The sequence below is a fragment of the Procambarus clarkii genome, chromosome 38 (genome assembly GCF_040958095.1).
Source record: "Procambarus clarkii isolate CNS0578487 chromosome 38, FALCON_Pclarkii_2.0, whole genome shotgun sequence".
NCBI lineage: Eukaryota > Metazoa > Arthropoda > Malacostraca > Decapoda > Cambaridae > Procambarus > Procambarus clarkii.
In genome coordinates, this window is record NC_091187.1 from 6,428,771 (window position 1) to 6,438,644 (window position 9,874).

A 9,874-nucleotide genomic window follows, 5' to 3' on the forward strand; every position below is an offset into this window, starting at 1 on the left:
GGGCGGTTGGTCCTGGACCTGTAGCTCCAGCCCACCCCTCCCTCTTCTGGCAAGGGGTTGGTGCTGGACCTGTAGCTCCAGCCCCCTCTACTGGCAGGGGGCGGTTGGTCCTGGACCTGTAGCTCCAGCCTCCCCCCTCTACTGGCAGGGGGTTGGTGCTGGACCTGTAGCTCCAGCCTCCCCCCTCTACTGGCAGGGGGTTGGTGCTGAACCTGTAGCTCCAGCCTCCCCCTCTACTGGCAGGGAATTGGTGCTGAACCTGTACCTCCAGCCCACCTCTACCGGCAGGGGGGGGGGGGGGGTTGGAGCTGGACCTGTAGCTCCAGCCTCCCCCCTCTACAGGCAGGGGGTTGGTGCTGGACCTGTAGCTCCAGCCTCCCCCCTCTTCTGGCAGGGGGTTGGAGCTGGACCTGTAGCTCCAGCCCCCACCCCCCCCTCTACTGGCAGGAGGTTGGTGCTGGACCTGTGGCTCCAGCCCCACTCTACTGGCAGGGGGTTGGTGCTGGACCTGTCGCTCCAGCCCCCCTCTACTGGCAGGGATTTGGTGCTTCACCTGTAGCTCCACCCCCCCTCTGCTGGCAGGGGGTTGGCCCTGAATCTGTAGCTCCAGCCCCCCTCTACTGGCAGGGGTTTGGTCCTGGACCTGTAGCTCCAGCCTCCCCCCTCTACTGGCAGGGGATTGGTGCTGGACTTGTAGCTCCAGCCCCCTCTACTGGCAGGGGGTTGGTGCTGAACCTGTAGCTTCAACTCCCTTTTACTGGCAGCGGGTTGACCCTGGATCTGTAGCGCCAGCCCCCCCCCCCTCTACTGGCAGGGGGTTGGTCCTGGAAATGAAGACTCCAGCCCCCTTCTACTGGCAGGGGGTTGGTGCTGGACCTGTAGCTCTAGCTCCCCTCTACTGGCAGGGGGTTGGCCCTGAATCTGTAGCTCCAGCCCTCCTCTCCTGGCACCGGGTTGATGCTCGACCTGTAGATCCAGCCCCCTCTACTGGCAGGGGGCGGTTGGTCCTGGACCTGTAGGTCCAGCCCCCCCCCTCCCTCTTCTGGCAGGGGGTTGGTGCTGGACCTGTAACTCCAGCCCCCCTCTACTGGCAGGGGGTTGGTGCTGAACCTGTAGCTCCAGGCCCCCTCTACTGGTAGGGGGTCGGTGCTGGACCTGCAGCTCCTCCCCCCCCACTACTGGCAGGGGTTTGGTGCTGGACCTGTAGCTCCAGCCCCCCACTACTGGCAGGGGTTTGGTGCTGGACCTGTAGCTCCAGCCCCCCTCTACTGGCAGGGGGTTGTTGCTGCACCTGTAGCTCCAGCTCCCCTCTACTGGCAGGGAGTTGGCGCTGGATCTGTAGCTCCAGCCCCCCTCTACTGGCAGGAGGTTGGTGCTGAACCTGCAGTTCCTTCCCCCCCTCTACTGGCAGGGGGTTGGCCCTGAATCTGTAGCTCCAGCCCCCCTCTACTGGCAGGAGGTTGGTGCTGGACCTGTAGATCCAGACCTCCTCTACTGGCAGGGGGTTGATGCTGGACCTATAGCTCCAGCCCCCCTCTATTGGCATGGGGTTGATCCTGGACCTGTAGCTCCAGCCCCCGTCTACTAGCAGGGGGTTGGTGCTGGACCTGTAGCTCTAGCTCCCCTCTACTGGCAGGGGGTTGGCCCTGAATCTGTAGCTCCAGCCCTCTCTACTGGCAGGGGTTGGTGCTGGACCTGTAGCTCTAGCCCCCCCTCTACTGGCAGGGGGTTGGTGCTGGACCTGTAGCTGCAGCCCCCTCTTCGGGCAGGGTGGGGTTGGTCCTGGACCTGTAACTCCAGCCCCCCTCTACTGGCAGGGGGTTGGTGCTAGAACTGTAGCTCCAGCCACACTCTACTGGCAGGGGGTTGGCCCTGAATCTGTAGCTCCAGCCCTCTCTACTGGCAGGGGGTTGGTGCTGGACCTGTAGCTCCAGCCCCCCTCTACTGGCAGGGGGTTGGTGCTGGACCTGTAGCTCCAGTCCCCCTCTACTGGCAGGGGGTTGGTGCTGGACCTGTAGCTCCAGTCCCCTTTACTGGAAGAGGATTGGTGCTGGACCTGTAGCTCAAGCCCCCTTCTACTGGAAGAGGGTTGGTGCTGGATCTATAGCTCCAGCCCCCCTCTACTGGCAGGGGGTAGGTGCTGCACCTGTAGCTCCAGCCCTGCCCCCCCCCCTCTACTGGCAGGAGGTTGGTGCTGGACCTGTAGATCCAGCCCCCCTCTACTGGCAGGGGGGGGGGGTGGTCCTGCATCTGTAGCTAAAGCACTCCTCTACTGGCAGGGGGTTGGCCCTGGATCTGTAGCTCCAGCCCCCCTCTACTGGAAAGGGGTTGATTCTGGACCTATAGCTCAAGCCCGCTCTCTACTGGCAGGGGGTTGGTGTTGGACCTGTAGCTCCAGGCCCCTCTCCTGGCAGGGGGTTCCTGCTTGACCTGAAGCTCTAGCCCCCCCCCCCCCACCTCCACTGGCAGGGGTTGGTGCTGGACCTTTAGCTCCAGCCTTCCTCTACTGGCAGGGGGTTGGCCCTGAATCTGTAGCTCCAGCCCCCTCTACTGGCAGGGGGTTGGCCCTGAATCTGTAGCTCCAGCCCCCTCTACTGGCAGGGGGTTGATGCTGGACCTGTAGCTCTAGCCGCGCCTTTTACAGGCAGGCGGTTGGTGCTGGACCTGTAGCTGCAGCCCCCACTACGGGCAGGGTGGGGTTGGTCCTGAACCTGTAACTCCAACCCCCCTCTATTGGCAGGGGGTTGGTGCTGGACCTGTAACTCCAGCCCCCCTCAACGAGGAGGGGGTTGGTGCTGGAACTGTAACTCCAGCCCCCCTCTACTAGGAGGGGGGTTGGTGCTGGAACTGTAGCTCCAGCCCCCCTCTACTGGCAGGGGGTTGGATCTGAACCTGTAGCTCCAGCCCCCCTCTACTGGCAGGGGTTTGGTGCTGGACCTGTAGCTCCAGCCCCCCCTCTACTGGCAGGAGGTTGGTGCTGGACCTCTAGATCCAGCCCCCCCCCCCCCCTCTACTGGCAGGGGGTTGGTGTAGCTGCCCTGTAGCTGCAGCCCCCTCTACGGGCAGGGGGTTGGTGCTGGACCTGTAACTCCAGCCCCCCCCCTCTACTGGCAGGGGGTTGGTGTAGCTGCCCTGTAGCTGCAGCCCCCTCTACTGGCAGGGGGTTGGTGCTGGACCTGTAGCTCCCCAGCAAACACAAATCATCTACACAACGTTCGCCTATCTCTTCCCATAGGTGTGGGAATGATTTGCATTGAGAATGGTGCAGGAGAGCCTTTGAGAAACTTTTACTCAAAAAATCCAAACACAAAGGTTTAATTATAAATTGTTTTTCTACAATTATTTTCTTCCAAATGTAAAACAAATAGTTTTTACATGTTTAAATATAAAATTTATGGTGTTTTTTTGTAAAATTCATTAATAAATTGTGAATGATATATATTGGCTGAGTGAAACCTTTAAAATCCATTTAGTTATAATATGAACAGAAAAAAGTAGTTTTCCAAATTTTCTAAAAATCGCTCTTTTTAACACAATTTGACTCCTTATGCATTCCACTAAACACTAATATCATGTTTAAATATATAATTTATGTATTATTCCCTAAGATAATTTATATAAATTATAAAAGTTGCTGGAAAGTGGTGAGAAAGAATCTGAAAACGTTTTGTTGTCTTATATTGGCGTGTTCTTATTAACTAGAGTGAGTAAGAGTGAGCGAGAGTGGGTAAGAGTGAGTAAGAGTGACTGAAGGTGAGTGAGAGTGCCAGAGAGTGTGTAAGTGTGAGTAAGAGTGAGTATAAGTAAGAGTGACTGAGAGTGAGTAAGAGTGACAGAATGAGTAAGAGTGAGAGTAAAGTGATTGAGAGTAAGGGTGAGTATGAGAGTAAGAGTGATTGAGAGTTAGAGTGAGAGTAAGAGTGATTGAGAGTTAGTGAGAGTAAGAGTGATTGAGAGTAAGAGTGATTGAGAGTAAGAGTAATTGGGACTAAGAGTGATTGAGAGTAAGAGTGATTGGGAGTAAGAGTGATTGGGAGTAGGAGTTAGAGTGAGAGTAGGAGTAAGAATGAGAATAAGAGTGATTGAGAGTAAGAGTGAGTAAGAGTAAGAATGAGAGTAAGAGTGATTGAGAGTAAGAGTGATTGAGAGTAAGAGTGATTGAGAGTAAGAGTGATTGGGAGTAAGAGTGATTGGGAGTAAGAGTAAGAGTGAGAGTAAGAGTAAGAATGAGAATAAGAGTGATTGAGAGTAAGAGTGATTGGGAGTAAGAGTGATTGGGAGTAAGAGTAAGAGTGAGAGTAAGAGTAAGAATGAGAATAAGAGTGATTGAGAGTAAGAGTGATTGGGAGTAAGAGTAAGAATGAGAGTAGGAGTGATTGAGAGTAGGAGTGATTGGGAGTAGGAGTGATTGAGAGTAAGAGTAATTGAGAGTAAGAGTATGAGAGTAAGAGTGAGAGAGTGAGTATGAATGGGTAAGGGTGACTGAGAGTGAGTAAGAGTGACAGAGTAAGAATGACAGAGTAAGAGTGATAGAGAGTAAGATTGACAGAGTAAGAGTGACAGAGAGTAAGAGTGACAGAGAGTAAGAGTGACAGAGAGTAAGAGTGACAGAGAGTAAGAGTGACAGAGTAAGAGAGTGAGAGTGATTATGAGAGAGTTAAGAGTGTGAGGTGTGTGAGTGTAGCAGGCCAGGGAGGCAGGATGTGTGGTCACAGGCGAGGCCTAAGCCTCGTGATCTCTAATGTTGGTTTTTATATATATGTGGGATTTTTTGTCCTGTTTCAAATTATAATTATTTAGCAGGAATGTAATAAGATATTGCACAGTATTAATGTGACAATAATATATGCATTATTTCCTTGATAATCAAACTTGTTGTTCAAAGATAATATACAATCTTTGAAGGAAACATTTTGAGAGCGCGAGCTGGCAACCCTGGGCTGGTGGGTGAGAGAGACATATGGTTAGTTTTGCTCAGACCTTCAGTGGTGAAGGGTGTGTCCCAGCTGGCCGCCACCAGCCGCCACCCGCCGCCACCCGCCACCACCCACCACCAGCCGCCACCCACCACCAGCCGCCACCACCCACCACCAGCCGCCACCCGCCGCCACCCACCACCAGCCGCCACCCAGCACCAGCCGCCACCCACCACCAGCCGCCACCCGCCACCAGCCGCCACCCACCACCAGCCGCCACCCGCCACCACCCACCACCAGCCGCCACCCGCCACCACCCACCACCAGCCGCCAGCCGCCACCAGCCACCGCCACCCACCACCCACCACCAGCCGCCACCCACCACCAGCCGCCACCCGCCACCACCCACCACCAGCCGCCACCACCCACCACCAGCCGCCACCCGCCACCACCAGCCGCCACCCACCACCAGCCGCCACCCACCACCAGCCGCCACCCGCCACCAGCCACCACCAGCCGCCACCACCAGCCGCCACCCGCCACCACCCACCACCAGCCGCCACCCGCCACCACCCACCACCAGCCGCCACCCGCCACCACCAGCCGCCAGCCGCCACCAGCCACCGCCACCCACCACCGCCACTCACCACCCGCCGCCACCACCCACCACCCGCCGCCAGCCGCCACCACCCACCACCAGCCGCCACCCGCCACCAGCCGCCACCAGCCGCCACCAGCCACCGCCACTCACCACCCGCCGCCACCACCCACCACCAGCCGCCACCAGCCACCGCCACCCACCACCGCCACCCGCCGCCACCACCCACCACCACCACCCACCACCACCACCCACCACCACCAGCCGCCGCCGCCACCACCACCCACCACCACCGCCGCCACCACCCATCACCGCCGCCGCCGCCACCACCCATCACCGCCGCCGCCACCACCACCCACCACCGCCGCCGCCGCCACCACCCACCACAGCCGCCGCCGACACCACCGCCACCACCCACCACAGCCGCCACCACCACCCACCACCACCACCACCACCCACCACCGCCGCCACCACCAGCCGCCACATGCCGCCACCAGCCGCCATCACCACCACCACCACCACCAGCCGCCATCATCGCCACCAGCTGCCACCACCACCAGCCACCACCACCACCAGCCGCCATCACCGCCACCAGCTGCCACCACCACCAGCCGCCATCACCGCCACCAGCTGCCACCACCACCAGCCGCCACCACCACCACCACCAGCCGCCATCACCGCCACCAGCTGCCACCACCACCAGCCGCCATCACCGCCACCAGCTGCCACCACCACCAGCCGCCATCACCGCCACCAGCTGCCACCACCACCAGCCGCCACCACCGCCACCACCACCTGCCGCCACCACCGCCCGCTATCAGCCGTCACCGCCCGTTGCCACAGTCGCCACCGCCAGCCGCCACCAGCCCCCCCCACCGCCGATCGTCACCACCCACCACAGCCGCCACCACCCACCACCCGCCGCCACCACCCACCACCACCAGCCGCCGCCGCCGCCACCACCACCCACCATCACCGCCGCCACCACCCACCACCACCGCCGCCACCACCCACCACCACCGCCGCCACCACCCACCACCACCAGCCGCCGCCGCCACCACCACCCACCACCACCGCCGCCACCACCACCCACCACCACCGCCGCCACCACCCACCACCACCAGCCGCCGCCGCCACCACCACCCACCACCACCGCCGCCACCACCCACCACTGCCAGCCGCCACCACTCATCACAGACGCCGCCACCGCCCGCCACCACCGCCAGACACAGCCGCCAGTGTCCGCCACCGCCGCCACTGTCCGCCACCGCCGCCACTGTCCGCCACCGTCGCCACTGTCCGCCACCGCCACCACTGTCTGCCCGCCGCCACCACTGTCCGCCCGCCGCCACCACTGTCCGCCCGCCGCCTCCACTGTCCGCCCGCCGCCTCCACTGTCCGCCCGCCGCCTCCACTGTCCGCCCGCCGCCTCCACTGTCCGCCCGCCGCCTCCACTGTCCGCCCGCCGCCTCCACTGTCCGCCCGCCGCCTCCACTGTCCGCCCGCCGCCGCCACTGTCCGCCCGCCGCCGCCACTGTCCACCACCGCCGCCACTATCCGCCACAGCCGCCACTGTCCGCCCGCCGCCACTGTCCGCCCGCCACCACTATCCGCCACTGCCGCCACTGTCCTCCCGCCGCCACTGTCCGCCCGCCGCCGCCCTGTCCGCCCGCCGCCACTATCCGCCCGCCGCCACTGTCCGCCCGCCGCCACTATCCGCCACCGCCGCCACTGTCCGCCCGACGCCACTGTCCGCCCGCCGCCACTATCCGCCACCGCCGCCACTGTCCGCCCGCCGCCACTGTCCGCCCGCCGCCACTATCCGCCACCGCCACCACTGTCCGCCACCGCCACCACTGTCTGCCACCGCCACCACTGTCTGCCACCGCCACCACTGTCTGCCACCGCCACCACTGTCCGCCCGCCGCCACCACTGTCCGCCCGCCGCCACCACTGTCAGCCCGCCGCCACCACTGTCAGCCCGCCGCCACCACTGTCCGCCCGCCGCCACCACTGTCCGCCCGCCGCCTCCACTGTCCGCCCGCCGCCTCCACTGTCCGCCCGCCGCCTCCACTGTCCGCCCGCCGCCTCCACTGTCCGCCCGCCGCCTCCACTGTCCGCCCGCCGCCTCCACTGTCCGCCCGCCGCCTCCACTGTCCGCCCGCCGCCGCCACTGTCCGCCCGCCGCCGCCACTGTCCACCACCGCCGCCACTATCCGCCACAGCCGCCACTGTCCGCCCGCCGCCACTGTCCGCCCGCCACCACTATCCGCCACTGCCGCCACTGTCCTCCCGCCGCCACTGTCCGCCCGCCGCCGCCCTGTCCGCCCGCCGCCACTATCCGCCCGCCGCCACTGTCCGCCCGCCGCCACTATCCGCCACCGCCGCCACTGTCCGCCCGACGCCACTGTCCGCCCGCCGCCACTATCCGCCACCGCCGCCACTGTCCGCCCGCCGCCACTGTCCGCCCGCCGCCACTATCCGCCACCGCCACCACTGTCCGCCACCGCCACCACTGTCTGCCACCGCCACCACTGTCTGCCACCGCCACCACTGTCTGCCACCGCCACCACTGTCCGCCCGCCGCCACCACTGTCCGCCCGCCGCCACCACTGTCAGCCCGCCGCCACCACTGTCAGCCCGCCGCCACCACTGTCCGCCCGCCGCCACCACTGTCCGCCCGCCGCCACCACTGTCCGCCCGCCGCCACCACTGTCCGCCCGCCGCCACCACTGTCCGCCCGCCGCCTCCACTGTCCGCCCGCCGCTGCCACTGTCCGCCCGCCGCCGCCACTGTCCGCCCGCCGCCGCCACTGTCCGCCCGCCGCCGCCACTGTCCGCCCGCCGCCGCCACTGTCCGCCCACCGCCGCCACTGTCCGCCCGCCGCCGCCACTTTTCCGCCCGCCGCCGCCACTGTCCGCCCGCCGCCGCCACTGTCCGCCCGCCGCCACTGTCCACCACCGCCGCCAAAGCCGCCACGGTCCGCCCGCCGCCACTATCCGCCACAGCCGCCACTGTCCGCCCGCCGCCACTGTCCGCCCGCCGCCACTGTCCGCCCGCCGCCACTATCCGCCACCGCCGCCACTGTCCGCCCGCCGCCACTATCCGCCACCGCCGCCACTGTCCGCCCGCCACCACTGTCCGCCCGCCGCCGCCACTGTCCGCCCGCCGCCACTGTCCGCCCGCCGCCACTATCCGCCACCGCCGCCACTGTCCGCCACAGCCGCCACTCTCCGCCGTACAGCCTCCCCTCTCTCCGTTAGTAAATAATTATAATTGTTAGTAAATAATAAAAGAAATATAAATTATTAGATTTTTTTTACCCTTAAATTGGTTTTAATATTTAAATTGAAAATAATAATATAATATAAAATATAATAAAAATAATATAATATAAAATATAATTTAATTTCAAGAAATTTAACTTTAAACACAAAGATGTGAAAAGGGTTCAGATTATTGGCTCAAACCTTTCATAAGAGATTCATATTGGTATATGAATGGATTATGAATGACTCATGTTAGGAGTGTAAAGTTGCCACAACATCTCAAATTAGTGTTAGATACATATGTCTTGGTTATAAGTTTTGGAAACCTATTTAAGTCCACACACAATATCGTATCTGATACGATAAAACAAACGTTTCCAATACTTTCAAATACTTTCCAGATATGTTGTGGCAACCTAAAATTGTTTGCTGGGTCCAGCCCTCCTCTACTGGCAGGGGGTTGATGCTGGACCTATAGCTCCAGCCCCCCTCTACTGGCAGGGGGATGGTGCTGGACCTGTAGCTCCAGCCCCCCCTCTATTGGCATGGGGTTGGTCCTGGACCTGTAGCTCCAGCCCCCCTCTACTAGCAGGGGGTTGGTGCTGGACCTGTAGCTCTAGCTCCCCTCTACTGGCAGGGGGTAGGTGCTGGACCTGTAGCGGCAGCCCCCTCTACGGGCAGGGAGGGGTTGGTCCTGAACCTGTAACTCCAGCCCCCCTCTATTGGCAGGGGGTTGGTGATAGACCTGTAGCTCCAGCCACACTCTAATGGCAGGGGGTTGGTGCTGGACCTGTAGCTCCAGCCCCCCCTCTACTGGAAGGGGGTTGGTTCTGGACCTGTAGCTCCAGTCCCCTTCTACTGGCAGGGGGTTGGTGCTGGACCTGAAACTCCAGCCCCCCCTCTACTGGAAGGGGGTTGGTTCTGGACCTGTAGCTCCAGTCCCCTTCTACAGGCAGGGGGTTGGTGCTGGACCTGTAGCTCCAGCCCCCCTCTACTGGCAGGGGATTGGTGCTGGACCTACAGCTCCAGCACCCCCCCCCCCCTCTACTGGCAGGGGGTTGGTGTTGGATGTGTTGACCCAGCCCCCCTCT